This window comes from Glossina fuscipes, unplaced genomic scaffold, assembly GCF_014805625.2.
Source record: "Glossina fuscipes isolate IAEA_lab_2018 unplaced genomic scaffold, Yale_Gfus_2 128, whole genome shotgun sequence".
Taxonomy (NCBI): Eukaryota; Metazoa; Arthropoda; class Insecta; order Diptera; family Glossinidae; genus Glossina; species Glossina fuscipes.
The window spans coordinates 587,367-604,489 of record NW_023998471.1 but is presented as its reverse complement, the minus strand read 5'-3'; the positions used below and the strand labels follow the sequence as shown (position 1 = coordinate 604,489).

The following is a 17,123-nucleotide window of genomic DNA, read 5'->3' as shown; positions in this document are numbered from 1 at the left end:
GAACCCGGCATTTGGATATACCTATAGACGTACATATATATACATACATATATGTATATATACATATTTATATATATAGACGTCATGGTGTATGTGTAAGCAAAGCTTATTTATGAAAAGGGGATTTCCATGGCTGTGTGCAAGTATGTTGTGCCTGAAGAAATATTTGCTGATTACAAATATTAATTGCTTAACGACTTAAGATGTGAAATGCTTGAGTTTAAATGAAATTGAAAAAAATTTTTTATCAAAAGTCGCATCAGAAATTAGGTTAGTGCTTAAGTGTTTCCAAATATTGATAGAAGGTTGTAAGTAAAAAATATTGCTCTTATTGAGTTATATTTCTTAAGACAGAGAGTGATAAGCACGACATATATGGTAACAAAACTTCGTATCTGTAGCTCTGAATAGACAAGACAATTATTGTGAGCTCGAGGAGATTTCCTCGCCTCGCAGCGAATACATTGGTAGACCATTTTGCAAAACAGCCGCTTGTTTTGAGCTAAAGATTTGACCTTATTGCTTCATACGATCTATTTGTGGGAACATTTTTATTCTGCCAAGTGGGAAAATTTTCGCTTTCATTTATTGTATGGCTCTGGCAAGTATATGTAAGAAGCTATTAAAAATTTAAGACAAGAATATCTTAAAGATTTTATTTTGAACAAAAAAAACGAAAGTATTTTCAGATACTTTGGGCGTTTCTTAGATTAGTCTGAAAGTGGATCTATAAATTGGAAACGTTTATACCAACGCATCATAACATTTATGCGAATTCTAAAAGGAGATGAAAAAACAGATGGAAGGACGGACAATGTTAAATCGAGTACACAGTCGAGTCGACAGTGTTCAAGCATTTATAGACTTTATGAAGTATTTCGCCGATGGGTGATTGTGTTCTCGCAAACAAAAATTTTATATAAAAAGAAGTTGCAAGAGTACGAATACTATGTAGCAAGAAATTTATGTGTACTTTAAAGCAAATTTACGATAGGGACGATTTGAAATACATACCTGACACTTAACAATTTCCAATGCTTTTCCCATTAAAACTTTAATTTATTTTATTAGCCACTTTTACTTAGTACCAACAGATTGATGCATGCTATACGTAGTAATTTTTATTGACAATAACATTTTTAAGTGGATTACTATTTCTTTGAAGATGATTTTGGTGCGGGTTAAAGCTGAGCATATGTTCAATTAGTGGAACGAGGGCCTGACATACTCATGTTCACTTCTAAAAAGTCTTCTTAAGTTTGAAGGGGGAGTGAATATGCCGGGATTAAACGATTCCGTTTTCTCAAATTTTTTTAATACAAAAATTAATAACAGTTTTCGTTGCTTTTCCTTTGTCACACAACCAATTACTTAGAGGAAGTCGTCTATTCCTGCTGGTCAGAAACAAACGAGGAAAGAGAGAAAGAGCTAGGGTATCTACTCAACTTGTCAACATGAACGACTTCAGCTTTATTCTAAAACTTATAAAACCTTTCTACACGTAACTCTAGGCGACGGCTGATCAGGATTGCTTCACTGCGAGGTTGCGGGCCTATTCTGGTCCACAGTTGACCAATAAATTGTCTTCTCCTTTTGTCCCTTTGCCAAGATCTTTCTCAACTCGAGGCGAGTATGGACAATCTGTTGTAAGCACCCTTTTGATTCGCCGAATACTCAAGGGAAAGTAGGAAAAGTAACTTTTGAGAATTCGTGACCGAACAATCGGTGATAGCTTTAAAAAATCTCGGACTAACCGGTTGTGGAATCCGTAACAATTTGTTTGAAATAATGACGAGAAACAATTTTACTTATTTGAACAGTTCTGCCCTATGCAGTATTCAGATTGCGTATCCGTATTCATATTGAAGGCAGAAGTGAATGTTAAGAACATGTTTTCTCAAAAGCCAATTTTTGAATGAATTTTTCATTTTGCCAATGTGTGTGTATGTGTGTGTGTGCAGGATAACACAGTTGCTTGAGAAAATCATTCGTTAACTTAATCTCATTCCTTGTTGCTGTTTATAAATATATCCCGCGAGTTGCTTTAATTCCATTGAGGCAATAAAGTTGCTTGTACTGTCGTGATAAAAACATGCAAAATATCTAGTAATTATGGCATAATTATTTCATTACCATATATTAGGGTATCTAAAAAGTTCTAAGACTTCTCATCTTCTCACATTTAATGCTAGTTATAACGCTATTACTATCCCTACGCTCAATGCTTTACCGTCTGCCTATTATTGTTATTAGTATACCTAATATTTACTTACATATATTTTATAAATATTTTATTTATATCTACATACAATATATTTATATATATATATAGATATATATATTATACGTAGAAGATAACTCTATAACTGACATTTAGCCATAAATTTTTCTTTCCTTCTCTTTGGAAGAAAGTCAACACATAAAACTCTCTGGCAGTATCTACGCAAAATTAAGCCAAAGCAACTCTCCTGTGTTTGGAAAGATTTTCTTTTTTCTCTTTTTTTTTTGTTAAGACGTAGTTAATGCATGACATCAGATTTGTGGCATACGAACAGGAAGTAAATTCTACACGTAGAATGCAAAAAAAAAAAAAAAAAAAATGGAAGAAAGAAGAGATATATGTATACCCATATAAAGAAAGAAAAGTGTTAAGAAGAACTCTTGACACACAAAACTTTTTATATATCACTACAACCCATATACAAACGTATAAAATGAAATTTCGCATATAAGAACATATGAATAAAAGGAAACAACATCTCTTTGTGTAACATGATGTTATCCGTTTACTAGTAATAAAATGGTAAAAAAAAAGAAAAAATGAATGGAAAGACCTTGAAAAGATACAAAGACTATCGCAGTTTACTTTTTTAAAGGAATATTAGATTATGAGCTTCACATAGACTTTTCAACACTTACACACTTGTATATATACATATATATATATATATATATATATGTATTTGTTTGTGTGTTTAAACAGCATAAAGTTTAATCGTGTTAAAGTTCTTCCATTCATTGTAGCATGTTAACTAAAGTATAATATTATACTCAATATAATTACACTTAAGTGTGTGTGTGTGTGTGTTGATTACAAAATATATTGAAAAGCAAAATAAACGAGAAAGTTTAAGGCGAATATTAGGGACTTATCATCTCAAATGCTTATATTTGTTAAATTTAAATAAATCACGAGGCCTTAACAAGCCGTCTATGTCCATAGAATTCTTAAGCTGAGCTTAAGCTGATATCTGGCAGCTGACATCGCAAATTGCGCAAATTTACTTTTTTAAGTCCTCATATTGCTTTCATTTTGCTATATTTTCTCTATTTGTGGGGACAAGGCTTACTTTCGAACTATGTAACCGGTGAGTTATAATGTCAAGCAAACTAAGCGAAAGACAGACGGCCACGATTTAAGCGAGTTAGAAACTTATTTATGTATATAAATATATCGCTATATGTATTACTTCATTATCTGTTGTCAAGTCACCATTCGTTACAACGAATCGAAAATTGACAGCTATCGAGTTTACTCAGTCGAATTTACTCGAGATCGATATGCTATTGATATAGACTCATGTATGTACTTTATAAGAGATTCGATATATAAATTTTTTATTCATTACCAGTGAAATAACAATCATAGCATATCCATGTGCTGTAGATATAAAAATACCTCAGCAACTTTAGGGGTCGAAAGTGTAAATAAGTTAGAATGTAAATGAAAGCTTTGCGGTGGTTGTTGTAAAAGCAACAAGTATTCGATCTAGCATTAAAAGAGTTTGTCATCTATGCATAACATAAATAGGTATATATGCGCAGCAACAAACTTCCCACATTAAAACACTTACATCCGTATTAGTTTGCAGTATTGCTTACCCACGCACTTCGTACAATTATAATGTTCTACTTACTTATGCAAAATAAATACATGAATGAATGGTTGGCAAGCATAAACACATTCCTGTACATTTTTATTTTATACTTTGCTAACCTTTACGAATGTTTGTGATGTGCGTGTTGTTCCAAATGTACATCACTTGCAACGACACCTGCTTACCTGCTCAGTACTTGAAAATAATACCAATGTTACGCAACAAGCAAAAAGTATCGCATAGATGTATGTAGTAAAGCGGAGTTAACAAGAACGAACAAAAAGACGATTTTCAGTAATGCGTTGCGCATCAGCTACGAATTAAGCACTATTAAGCATTTTGCTTAGAAGGTAGTGATGGTATCATTATGTAAAGTGAGCATTTATATATAACATGGAGTTTAAAAGCGGATATTAAAGTCTTCTGAATGTTTGTTTTTGCTAAACAAAATAATTAGAAAAGATATTAAAAGTTAATGCGTAGATCAAGTGAATAAAGAAAGAGGGAGTACGTGAAGTAGCGAAACATCACGGGGATGTACGTATGAATAATAGAATTATATTTTTCCACCTCCTTTTATGTAGCATTTAGATTCTTTATGAAATCATGTAAATCGCAGATGAAACTGTTTGCATATAAAAGCGCGTAAACGGAGAGCAATCGCAACCGCTTTTTTTATATTCTACACTGACTGTGTTAAGTTTTTGGGGATACATCGGCGGTCAAAAAGACTTGAGATAGACCTACCGCTAATATGATACCCATCGATTCAGAATCATTGTCAAAATAACTTACTGAATTGATCTGGGCTTGGCTGTCCGTCTGTCCGTCTTATTCGTTTGCGTTCAATCTATAGGTCGTAGTTTGATGGAATTTAATACACCGACTAGTTTTGGCCCAAAGACGTAAAATGTTGAAAATGGATCGGATCGGACAATTTTTTAGACCACTTCTCATACAAAGGCTTACTTTGAAAAGTCGTTATATGAGTAACAGTAGTTAACGAAGTAGTGTTAGGTTTTTAGTGGTGCGCTGTGGTCCGCTATAAAGTTTTTTCTAGCGTTTTTTAAAATCTAGTGGAGATTACACGCACACAATGAATTGAAAGTGGGCGGTTTTAAGTATACGAGAAATTGAATTTAGTCTTTCCGATGATTTTTTTCTCTTGAAAATTTTTATTTTCGAAACCGTGTAAAATCATACGTAACGTGGAGATATAATATTTCCCAATATTGTATTTAACAAGATAAGAGAAAATAATTATAAATAAATTAAAAAACTTTATTAAGATCAATACATTTACGGTAACTGCAACGTATGCGTGTTATCTAAATTAAACAGCAGCAAAAATTGACACACATAGTGATATATATGTATATATAAGTATTTTTAATCAATATAGTTTTCAATGTATTTTTAAGAAAATGAATATTTGATTTTATTAATATTCATACGATATGAAAGTCAAAATGAATATCAAACAACTGAAGCTTTTATCTGTGCATTCCTTTGTTCGTGTCGTACATTCTCTTCATGAAGGCAGAATTGACTTATTTTCTATTCATTTCAAAAAATAACTGAAATACTATTAAAAACATTATAGCCAGAAAACACCGATCATTAAATGCCCTACAATTTCATTATTACAAACAATTGGATTTTCTCGTCCTATTACGACTTACTTTTCATACGCACCTTTATATGACAGAAGGTCGGGAATATAAAAGAAATATGACCCAAGCGCAGTAAACTTGTAAGTCAACAAAATATTAGAAATTAAAACAATTTGTCATATAAAAACCTTGTAGCTTATGCGTAAGGAGATTTCCAAAAATAGATCTATCTAGTCCAAAATTATCCCAGTAAGTTTCGCATTTATTAGTATATCGAAATAATATTTTGAAGTAATTTTTGTCGGGAAATATGAAAAATGGAAAATTTTTTTTCATATCAGAACTATCTCTCCGAATCACGGGTGCTTGTAATGATGGTCCAATGCAATCCATTTTCAAAAGCGTTCGTCTCTGGATCAAACTTCATCAAAATAAGTCAGTCATTGCATCACACACACAATAAGTTGAATATAAATGAAAGCGAATAGAAACTAGACAGATGGACCTGATCTGATGCAATGCATGCTTGCATATGTGATGTAAATCTACTAAAATTGGTCTTATCCTAGAAAAATATTTTTGCATATAGTACTTGTCCAATAGGAAAGCATCGAACTTAAACTAAATATTATTTTAAAATTATTGACTTCTGCAATACATGGACACAATATGAGATTGCCAGTAATAGAGAAATGAAAACAAATAAAAAATAAAAGTGATTTAGAAAAACTGTAAAACAATAACGTAAATCTCAATTTTATCATCGATAAATGCCGATTATATACTTTTTTGTTTTTAGTTCTTTTTTTTTTTTTTTAAACGAAAACATAGTTTGTTTACATTTGCGTGGCAGTGTGTGTATGTGTGTGTGTGTGTGCGTAGTATTCCATCTTAAAAGTTGTCATCGTCCCTGATGAATATTGTTGTATTGCTGTCAGTGTGTATTGTCAGTACAGCTGTCAACTCACATTCATTTTCCATTACCACCAGCACTACCACTACCACTACTGCTACTACTACTACTACTACTACTACTACTACTACTACTACTACTACTACTATTATCACTACTATCGCTACTCCTATTACTCTTCGTGTTGCTATTGTTTTCAAGGCAAAAAGTTGATGATAATAATGGTGATGAAAATAGTTGTTGTGCACATGCTGAACTGAATTAAGGCTGTGCTGTGAGAGAATTGTTAGCAACGTTGTCGGGGATGACAGCGAGTGAACAATTTTTATCAACATTAAACGGCTGCAAATACATTTCATTCCTTTGTTGTTTTAGTTTGAATTGTTTTCATTTCTTTCTACTCTTATTTAAACATTTCATAATTTAAATTGAAGTTGTTTCCTTCCTGTAAGTCTTATAATTTTTTTTATAATATTTTTTATATTTTTTGAAATCAAAGATGGATAAATTCATATCGCGCATTACAACAAGCGGGACTTTTTCTTACTTTTGAGTCATCCCCTTTTGCAAGGTCTATTCACAAGGACGATCGTTCTTCCATCGTGTATTCCTTAGAGGTTGTGCCGCGTTCGGAATGAAGCAATTCGTAAAAGCCTTCGTAATATTTCTCTATTTCTTTAAGATGGCGAAAAATGAAAACGCTTTCCAAGGAAAAATCTGGTGTTTTTTCATTAAAAATTTAAACTATAAATAAAAGGAATTCTTTTTTCTATAAATGCAATCCCCATTATTATTATTCCTTTCTTGCGTTGCCTTTGAAAAAACCATTGCAGTCAGATTTGTCCAGTTCGTTGACATACTACATAAGTGAAGCTAGTTTCGTATCCAGGCGGCACGCCGTTGATTCACCAATACGTGCAGACAGTTTGTCTACTGTTTGCGCTTATTGCACAGCATATGCAATCGATCAATACAAATTTTGTCCACACAACTTCCTCTTGTGCGTTATTTGAAACGATTATAACTAGGGAAAGATTCCGTTTTCTTTATTGACCAGTCGCTCAGAGAATGTTCCCTACTACACTGGTGTCAGAGAGAAGTGAGAAAAAGAAATGGGAAAATATCCCGAGTATTCACTGCAGCTGCGACCTATTGTGGTCAAACCGCGAACACAGGCATCACGACTCTGATTTACTCAGTAGACCGCGTTGATCTTTATGCAAGTAAGATTGCCGTGACTGAAAGCGAAAAATTTATTTGAATAAATCGCAAAAATTGTTAAAGGACGAATACTTTACCTACGCGCGACTTTATTATCCTGCGAAACAATTACAAAGAATAATCATATGCTGGCAGTTCTATTGAGCTTTTCAACGTACAATTTGTCAACTTTAGCAATTCCGAATACTTTTTCAACTGCAATGTTTCCAAATAATATTTTGCAAAACAATTGTGTCTTAGACGAAAATGAAATATCATAGCAAGTGTTGCCTTAATTACGTTACATAAATAATAAGAAATAATAACAATAATAAAAATGATTTTCTTATATACTGCTAAGCAAGAGCTTCTACTATCTGGCACTGGAATCTGTGCTGGCCACATAACTTTGAACTTTTTGCTTAATTCGTATTAATTAAGTTTTATTATTATTACTTCTCTCTAGCACTTATGCTTTTTTCAAGAGATTTAATTTACACAGTTTTTCATTTGTTCTATTTTTTATTTTTTTGTTTTTTTCTTGTTGTTATTGCTTTTTGCGTATTGAATGTATAATCTCACAAAATCATTTCATTGCATTGCAAAAGCATTTCAAAAAGTAAAATCCAAAAAAAAATATAGAGTAAAAAGTGAAAAGACATTTAAAACGAAACGTGAAAAAGAAAAATAATAATAAATACAAATAAAATCGTTTTGTTTATATGCTTTGCTTTTAGTTTCTCTTTATTATCATTACTCTTATTTTTCGTTTTCCTTAATACAAAACCTTCAAAGCAAGCCAAAGTCGCGGTCGAGCACGGTGGTCTCTAATAGATTATCCAACTGTGTACACCTTGACTTGCATACTTGAGATAATTAAATTTGTTTTTGTTTTCAGGTCAAAATGGAAAAAGAAGTTTGAAAATTTTATATTTTAAAAAGTTGAAGGATATTGTTCAGAACCACAAAAGTTATTTAAAATATTCTAATTTGATTATTAAATACTTGCATATACGTGTCCATATATATTCGAAAGATTACCCCCAAAGTATGTTAGCTTTTATATAAAAATTTGGAAAAAGTTTAGCAACTAAAAGTATGTTAAACTTTTATATGTTATCACACATATATATCCTAATAAATTTTGCTTTTAATCTGTAAAAAATTACTCCTTAACTAAGTTATTATAAAATCGTAGCATTTATTCAAACCGACTTCTTTTCTACTTAAATTAGTTTCTTTCGTTTTATTTCTAGATTTTTTATAGATGTGTTCTTCGTTTGTTTCACAGCCTTACTCGATATCTACAGCAAACTGTATTCTTAGGTGTTTTTTAAAGTTATGTACCGACCACAGTGGAGCTTCCGATCATGAGAGTGGCGGACGATGATGTACGATTTTTGAAACACCGCCTTCAAGCAATAAATGAAAAGTTGATACAAGTATGTTGAGAAGAAATGGAACTGTTTGAACGACTTTAAATGAAGTGAGTTACGATACTGCAATTGTAATCAGCATTAAAAGCAACAAATTAGAGCGATTGATGATGATAGAGTAAAAATGATGTTGGTCGCAAAGATATAATTGTGTATGCATGTCGTTATACCTAAGACAAATTCCATAGTTTCAATGAGGTCCCTTTAAAAGAAGTAAGATTCCGGCAATGGGAACAATATTTACGACGAATCGCATGGAGGAGTCAAAATATAAAAAATACAAATAATTTATCAGGAAAATTTTCAAATCCAAAGAAAGTAAATCATGATAGCTTTGCAACATCGTCCAATGCAATTGTTCATAAATTTTTGTTATAGAATGTAAAAGTTTTATTTTTTCTGAGGAGATATTCAATGTGTATGTAGACCCATATCGTTCAAACTCATGTTTTTTCTTAATTTTTTTATCAATTTTCGCCATTAAATGCCAAAAATTTCACCTTGTTGCCGCATAAAAGCTTATATTTCATAAAAACCGATTAAGTCAAATGATTATTTCATAAGTTTGTAAATTGAACACATCACCATATTGCACTTGGACCGATGGTCAGACACTCGGATACGGGGTCGATATAGTTAAACAGATTCAATAAGTAATTCTAAATCGCTTTCCGCCTGTCTCAAGTCCTTATGCGTATTACGAACATCTACACAAACTTAATATACCGTTAACACATTTAGTGTAGAGTATAAACATATTATTATTATTATTAATTTCGCCAGAGAAATAAATTCTAAGACTAAACTCTTAAAAGCACTAGCATCTAAGGCTATCGGCTTTTATTATTATTATTATTAAAAACTCTACCGCACTTGAGATTCGAACCCACGACCATAAACATAAATTCACAAATTTTTTGCTTGCAAAAAGATTGGCCATAACAATGTTTTTTTAAAACAAGACGTTTGCTGGAGCGTATGAGTGTTGTTTAATTTCAACTAATAGATTATATGATAATAAATGGATGCTAAGTATTATTTATATATTCTCTGCATTTCATTTTTTATTATTACTCATAAGATGTGAACGCACGGAAATGTGAACGCATAAGAAAGACATGCACTGCACTTGCATGCATTGTACTTTTCTCCTACCTACCATTACGCTATTCTGACTCAATATGTGCCCTTCTTTATAGACAATGAAAAGAGAAATCCTAACGAAATGAAAGACCACTCATTAGCTGTACTTGCACACAATTAAGTTTGGGTTTATTGCATATGCTCACGTATGCTTCTACTATTTAACGGATTGATGCTTGACTGTACTAAGTCATCAAACGTAGTTCTCGTATTCTTATTCCATCTACTTAAATATGAAAATGCGAATTGAGAAATCTTCACGCAAAATTGATGTTATTGTCAAGACTTGTCCGATGATTAAACGTTTTATAATAGTTGAAGTCACAACTCCTACGTAAGGAGACAAATTTCGTTGACAAGTTACGCCAGTAACAGGAATAATTGAAAATTCATTTCGTATTCTCTCGAAATTGTGTCGCACATAACCAGCGACTTTGTTTGAACTCAATGTCATTAAGCATGATTGCAACAAATGGATGTCACAGAAAGTTGCATCGTATCGTACTCAGTTCATGTGTCATAGAAAGTTCAAAGGTATATTAGTTTTCTTATTCTATAAGTAACATCGAGAAATGCATATTGAAAGCTTTACGCTCAAGTTTAACATGGATGAATCTATCTCTTTGACCGTCCGTCCGTCCGTTCTGAGATTTGCAACAAACACTTGTAGTTTTAGAATAAATTTGGCCAGGGCCAAAAACTACTCAGGTATTCGAAATTTTCATAACAGCGTGTAATCTACAACAAGTCTCCCTACGGATGTTAGACAAAATACTAGGTACTTGAGATATGCTGAAAGGGTGTTTTTGATGTTTCCTAAAATCGCTTGGTACTGACTTTGTTAAAAATCGCATACCACACGTTATATATGTCTTTGCTTCGCAAACGGGACAAGAGCAATGTTTTGCTTTAGTTAACGTCGGTGAGGGAGTGATAAAGAGAAAGAGAAGAGGAGAGATAAAAGGCGGAAGTTAGTGCATTGGCTCATAAGATGGTAACATTTAGAAGCGCTTGTCGTTGACAATCGATTTCATTTAATATTTATTGCTTAATAATGCTCGTCACGTAAAGAGTATTATGGCAGAAAAAAAAATTGTCGGCCAACTAATATATTGTCGTAATGTGCTCAATGATATTGCGCTTGTAAGTATCGTAAGTAAAAATTGACATCAAGCGATTGCTTCACGTATTTTGGCTTAATTTTTTCCCCCTTTAAAATAACATCTGCCGTGATCTGCTTATTCTTCTTAATTTTATTCTTGTTTTTTTTCTTAGCTTTCTTGTCATTTTCTTTGTAATAAGAATCGTTGAGATTGATGTCAACTTTGATGGCGTGATGTCGGTCGGTAAAGTGTAATTCATTTGTTTGTGTGGAAAATTTTATTACCACAAAAGTTTCCTACTTTCCTACATCAAGTAAATGTCAGCTGCTAGCAATAGTGCTTTGGACTTTCCATTAGTGGTGACAGAAAGATGATATTATATGTGCTTTTGTTGTAGGGGTTTATAAAATGTCCGTTTTGACATTCAAGTGCATTTTACTTCGTTGAACCATGTGTCGGATGTTCTTCGGATATTCTTCATCTAAACTTGTAAGATATTTTCCATTTAAACTTTTTTATAGTAAAGCACACACTGACTGACTTGTTTCAACTAACAAGACGGCAATATTGTGGTGTGTCTTTTTTTTTTAAAGTTTCAAGGATTAAGAAGCTTAAGACAAAAACTTAACACGGTTAACAGAAAACAACTACTACACCCATCGCCAACTCGTTGAAACATCTTAGCTCCCCGATTGTCCTTAAATAAACTGGCGTTCAACTTTGATATGGTATCATTTAAAGGTCCATTAAACCAGCTATGACATCTTCCGCGAACGCGTTAAATTCTTTCTTTTTTTTTTGTTTTTAACTCCGTCCTTTGATCTAAGGTTCTTCTCACGAATTTAAATTTTGAGAAAATGGAGATCAACAAAGGATTTTGTAACGTGTTGATTAGACAACATTTACCGAGGTTTTGATCACAAGCGAGAATTTATCAGTAGACGAGTCCATAATAAATCAAAATTTAAGAGTTCTTTCATTTCTTTTTCACTTCTACGCGATTTTTACTTCTTCTTTCACTCCAATCATTTCTTCCCGAAGGTTTTCGCTTTTTTTTCGCCAAAGGTGAAGCAACATTGCAACAGCATTGAACCAGCGTACTCACCAGACACAGCGCTCTCTGATTACCACTTGTTCAGATCGAGGCAACATGGGCTGCCAAGCAAGCGGTTTCGCAATTTTAAAGAAATGCGAAAATGATTCGATGATTGGAGTGCTGGGTAAACCAACTATGATCGCCACGTGGCCAAAAAGAAGGAAAAAAGTTGTACAAAATGCTGGAAAATATTTGGATTGACATATATTGAGCCCATTTTTCTCAATAAATGACATTTTCAAGTGAAAACCATGATTAGAATACATGCAAGCATCTATTAATTACAAATTTAATTACTTTTGCTGGCACCATAGTAAAGAAGAATTTTCCTCTTTTGACTAATTCTGATACTTTTTTGACACCAGTGGATTTAACTTATTTTTTGTTTTAAATTTTTGCGCGAAAGAATGTTTTATGTAATAATAATAAATCCTTTCAACTAAATTTATTTAACCTTTAAAATAACTAAGATTTCGAATAAACGAAGGCACGTGGACTCTCTCTCTCTCTCTCTCGCGTATATTCATTCCCCAGTTAAGCTTGATTATTTATTACACAAAATTTTTATGACAAATGCACCTGCTTACCAGAAAAATTTACGGAAACGAGAAAATAAGAATAAAGGATGCCTTTTAGCAACATCTTTCTACTCCAAAGATAATGTCGAACATTTACGACTTTAGGCTGTTTCGGCTTTTACTTGGCAGATATATTCTTCATAAAGCGTTACTTTTTGTTTGTTTGTTTGTCGGTCTATTAATGTAAGTTTTACTTGCATTGAAATTAGGTGGAAAGTATTCGCGACTTGCCCCAAAATGCTATAGTTGCAGACGGCTTTGTTCATAAAAAAAAAGAAAAAAAAGATACAAAAAAAAAAAAAGAACTAAAACTATACTCCAACTATTCCGCGCCTATTTATGCTTCAAGCAGATCGTGGAAACTCTTATCTTTGCCTTCGTATGTCTTCACAAATATGTACGTAAGTATATGTCTTGTTTACATTCACATTTCATGCATTGAACCATTCATTTATTAACGTCGTGAGTTGTAGAACGTAGTATTTGTTGCCAAAACGACAACATATGCCTTACTATATATACATATATATATATATATAAATGTGTATATGTACGTATACATATATATATGTATGCATGCATCATGGATGTGCTTGTGTGTGTGTGTGTTGTGTGTGCCGTGTGTTTGTGTGCTTTTGATACACATTTATCCTATTTGAATAAAGTTTTTTACTTTTCGGTAACACACATGCCACACACTTACGTTGTTCGCCCTTATAAACAAGAAATGCTTAAAGTTACTAAGCGTGATAGAGCAGAGGAACATAAAAGTAAAGAAAAAAGTTTTGTAAATAGCGTATAAAAAGAAAATTGTCGGAAATTTTCTCTATCATCATCACATGCATTGTCTCGTTGACATTTATAATGTAAAACACTTGAAAGTAATAAAAACCTTTTATATAAAGGAATTATTTTCTCTTTTTCACTTTTATAGAAGGCAGTAAATCGTTAACAAAAGAGATAAATTGCAAATGAAGGGATAATCAAATGCGATATTGTTCGCGACTATGGTTTCAAGAGCATTGTGACGATATTGATTGCTAGCAATATTTTATATAAGAAATATATAAAGAATTTATGTTAACTAATGAATATTGGAAGTTTTCGCTTCCAGGTAGGTCATACATGCGACATATACCTCCGAACAAAGTATTGTATTTTCCAAGCACGTATAAGATAATTTACCAAAAATGATTTAAACCAAAATGACGACAAAAGAAATTACGAAAAATAAAGATTTTGAACGATGAAGAAACGAAAAATAAGTACCTTATAGTGAAGACTAGGCTTTTATCACTCGTACATTTCCTACCTTCATCAGCGCGCTTATTATAGTTTTTTTACCGAGCATAGCGATAAATTAAGTTTTTTACAAATTTATCGGGACTAGAGGTAACTATTGGAAATCTTATAGACTATGCATCTTATAGATTGGCATGAAGCATTGTCTGTCTGTCCCTACGTCCACATATTCAAATGACAATTTATGAAGAAATTTTCTTTAGGTATTAAACCTGGCCGTTCCATAGATTTGCTAAATAACTAAATATAGCTAACTATTTAAAATGAAAATGCCGAACTAGTTTAAAATCGCTTGTTGGCCTGCCTTTCTTTGCGTCACATTATCGGTTTCTAAGGCAAACGTAAAATAATCGCCTATCCATCCATTTCTATGCCCTCATTTCCCTCCTTATATAGGCTGCACCTTACTTCTTCTTCTTCTTTTTCTTGCGACGGATTTAGCACTTTATGTTGAGCTTTGATCAGATTCAGCTGGTGACACCAGATCGATTGAATGGAAATAGCATGCCTTGAGTCAGTCTTTCGATCGCCGGATATGGTCTTTCTATTGTTAATTGACAGCAGTGCTTTGCCGCTGGGAGTAGAGGAATATGCATGCCGCTCATCCTATATGCCTAGTTAGCCGCTTTGTGTTGATATAAATGGATTGCCGTTGCCTCTTGAATTGCTCTACGTATGAATCAATCTAATCACTCCACTTTTACTTTTTCTTCCCTCTAACAATGCTATTATCTTCTCTCAGGATACCCTTTCCAATATCTTCCGATTTGCGTTGTATTTGTCTGCAAGTAGTCACGCAAGGAAACACCATGTGTTTCAAATGATATTTTGTGGCCAGCTACTGGTCCTCAAATTAATTGAAAACATGTATTTACTCGGTAATGGAACACCAAAGGCAGCAAAAGGACTCTTTATAGCAAAGATTCGAGACTTTCGTAGAACAAATTATATCTAATCCATCTACCAATTAGTAAACTCAAAATCCCGCAAGTACGAAATTAAAACCCATCGTAATTGTAATCCTCATATAGTTCACAAATTGTAATGTATGTCGGATCTTTCTTATTAACAATCGGCTATGCAAATTTTCTTAATTTATCTTGGATAGGTGACGATCAAAAGTCAACACAGAGGTACTCTTTTGCAAAAAAAAAGAAGCCGTTGCACAAAGTGCTTGGTACTTCCAAAAAACAGCAACCGTAGCCCATTCGTTTATTTCTCAGACACTGAACATTGTATGTAATTTTGAGATCAATAGTTTCTAACCATTGCTATTGAATTAGGAAATATAATATGTTATGTGAAGAAGTGAACATAAGCAAACCGTTATTACAAACCTAACTAATTTAATAACATAAGCTTTGCAGGGATTACTCGACAAATAGAATGATAGATTTCTGCTGCCGTGCATAAATCATGATGATGATATGATCATAGGGTTACCTGTAGAAATTCTTATTAAGCACAGAGCAGATAATATTTGTTGCCAATGGGTTCTTAAGTTTTATCTGCAAAAAGATCTTTCGTTTCGTATAACTTATGTGTATTTGTACGCACACAATCACATGCATTCACACACACACACACACACACACAGTTGTTAGGTGTACAAATTCGAAACAGTAATTTTTTTTCCAAAAACACGCTCAACACATAGGAATAATAAGGTTTGGTTCAATCAAAACATACTCCGGTGCCAGCCACGCGTTCTTCTCAGCATTTAGGCAATTTGTGGATATCACGTTAGTAAAAATTTTGCTTTTGCCGCGAGCAATTTATCGAATCATATTTTTCACATCTTCGTAAGCAGGATAATGTTGCTCAGAGCACAATTGCCTGCCCCACCGAGGCAAAGAAGTGACCGGAGAGGAGCAATCTTCCCCATTTGTATTCTGCGAGCTTTTGCATTTGTGCAGCGTCTTCATCAAACAATGCTTGCAATGCTTGCGACTTTGTACCCTTTCACCGGTTTCTCATGTATCTTGTTTCCAGTATCGCATAACCACCATTTTTGATATTCCCGAAACTATTGTTCGCACATAGCTTGCGATGGAGAATGCATATTCACCTTTCCACAGTATGATCCAGCAGCGGTTTTCATCAAATGAAAATAATCTGGATGAACCCACCTTATTGGATGCAAATTTCGACATATTCAATGTGCCGAAACACTACTATACAAGCACATCGAAGCTTTTGAAATTTGCTGATGTCGCGACAAAATGCCTTATATGACAAACGTTTATAATATAAAACCCATCGCATTGGATTGCTCAAATCTGCATTTCGTATTTGTACACCTAACATGTTCTTATTTCTTATTTAAACATTTTAAAAAGTTTTCAAAACTCAGTGTGGTATCGACCCCCTGTTTTCTCTATTCGAGCAGCATACGTTATTGGATTGGATTCACTTTGCTTCATTTATTTTATTTTTAAAGTCATTTTTTTTTCTGTTTTTCTATTGATATAGAAATTAAATAGAAATTAAGATGGATTTGTCTTATTGTCGGTATTTATTGATTTTTTCTTTTGGTTCATATAACTGTAAAAGATTAACATGTATACAAAAATTCAAAAAAAAAAAAAAATATAAAAAAAAAAAATAAAAATTTAATACTTATTTACACAATAACATCTTAAAAGCATTTAATTCAACTGCAATTAAAAATGAGAAAAGGAGCGCTAAAATCTCAAAATGACTATAAAAATACTTGGAAATATTTTTATTGCTTCGTATATTTACTGAACATTTTAAACGCAAGGTGGTGAAACGGGAGTGAGGAAGAGAGAGGGAGGGAGTGAGAGCTTTGCAAATTCATTATTAAATTTTAAAGCAGTCTTCTGTTTCCGCCGATGTAC

The 17,123-nt window shown here is 32.9% G+C and overlaps 1 protein-coding gene across 2 annotated transcripts in view; it reads left to right on the top strand.

The window, feature by feature from the left end:
- The first annotated feature begins 8,637 nt into the window (after nt 1-8,637).
- LOC119640876 overlaps nt 8,638-17,123 on the top strand; it is a 209,898-nt gene continuing 201,412 nt past the window's right edge. The window contains exons 1-2 of one of the 2 annotated variants that reach the window (XM_038039161.1): nt 8,638-9,090; nt 13,170-13,361. The gene's annotated coding sequence lies outside the window, so the exon portion shown is untranslated. Of the gene's footprint in view, nt 9,091-10,611; nt 13,362-17,123 lie in introns of those variants that run through there. The other variant, XM_038039159.1, reaches the window with a different exon arrangement.